Here is a 1,624-nt window from a genome sequence, read left to right as displayed (position 1 = left end):
AAAAAAAAAAAAAAAAAAAGCAAACCCTTTCTCAGATACTTCACCCTAATATTTAGGCTTCAGTTAGCTCGTTTCTAAGATGGGAGGCTGTAAGGATCAAAAGAGATGATGTTATAAGAAAATAGCACATTAAGGAATGCTAAGCACTTTACATACTCATGTGGTCCTCATGCCAGCTCACTCTGAGGATATTATCTCCATTTTACAAAGGAGGAAACTAAGGAAGAGTTTAAGTGACTCGCCCAGGATCACAGAGCTAGTATGAGGCAGGATCTGAACTAGGGTTTTGTTTCAGCTATTGATCTATAAGGAGTAGTCCAGGCAACCGTAAATGATGCCACTGGAGTCCAGCCTCGAGTGATTCGGACTAGCTAGCCAGCCTGGACCTGGTCTAGGCAGGCAAGACGGGAGAAGGTGAATGACATTGTTGTTATCATCTGCAGCACCCGGGATGGAATGGGCACAAGACCTGCTCCTCTAAGGGGAACTGCCTACGGAACAGATATCCGCAGACCCCGAGGAGCGGGCCTAGGCTGCCCAGAGCCGGGCTGATCAAGATCTTTCTGGATGCACCGGACAAGGGCCGCCTCCCCCTCCCACCTCCCGGCCTCGGGAATGGCAGCTGTGGCTCCCATCTGCTGGCAAAACAGAGCTCCCGCCTCCTCCCCGAGCTCAGGACCGCCCTGTCGGGGGGTTGGGGTGGGGGAGGTCAGAGGCTGGTGTAGCGCAGGCGGCCACGGAAGCAAAGAAAGGGACGCCCCCGAACTGCTCGAGGCCAGAAGGGGCAAGAAGAAGGAGGAAAGGGGCCGAAGAAGAGGCACTGGTAGAGGACCTGAAATTTCTGACATCCTTTCAGCAACACTTCCTGGCAGCTCTTTCCCGCCACCCCGTATTTGTCCTGGCTGTGCAACGCCCGCAGCTTGAAGGTTCGGGGCCTCTTGGACATTGCAGACATCCGGAGAAACACCTTTCCTGAGGCCAAGCCGGAGGATTGCTGTGCTGAGCCGTCTGGACCCTGCCGTGCCACCCAGCCAGCTCTCCCGCCCGCGGGGACCGGGGTTCTTACTACTAGAGAACAAAACAGATAAGAGCAAGTCACCAAGCCCTCCGGAGGAAAACTACATTACCCAATAGACTCTGGGGCTTCATCTCCTCTGCGCAGCTGCTCAGCGGGCGGGGCAAGGAAGGCAGAGAAGAAGAAAACTACACTTCCCAGAAGACGCTGGAGTTTCGTCCCCACTGTGCAGGTGCGCAGTGGGCGGATCTTCCTTTCTGCGCAGGTGCGACTAGAGGAAGGGGCCGGAGAGGAACGAAGGGGAGGAGAATGAGGGCGGGGTGTGCAGCTCGGCGCGTGCGCACCGGGACCCTCGCCCGCCCGGCCCGGGCTCGGTTGTCATGAGAGCCGCGGCGCTGGCCCAGGCGATGGGTGGAGGCAGCGGCGGCTGCCGCTCCGAGGTGCGGGGGCCGGGCAGCCGGGGGCGGCGGCGGGGGAGGCGGCGAGGCCTACGCCTACGCCTGCGCTCGGCGGACTGGAGCGGCGGCTACGGCTGCTGCTGCTGAGTAGGTGGTCGGGGAGAAACGTTTAAAAGCGATCCTGCCCCTTCTCCTCCCCCCTCCCCCTCCC

The sequence above is a fragment of the Gracilinanus agilis genome, chromosome 3 (genome assembly GCF_016433145.1).
Source record: "Gracilinanus agilis isolate LMUSP501 chromosome 3, AgileGrace, whole genome shotgun sequence".
Taxonomy (NCBI): Eukaryota; Metazoa; Chordata; class Mammalia; order Didelphimorphia; family Didelphidae; genus Gracilinanus; species Gracilinanus agilis.
This window is presented reverse-complemented; position numbering follows the sequence as displayed.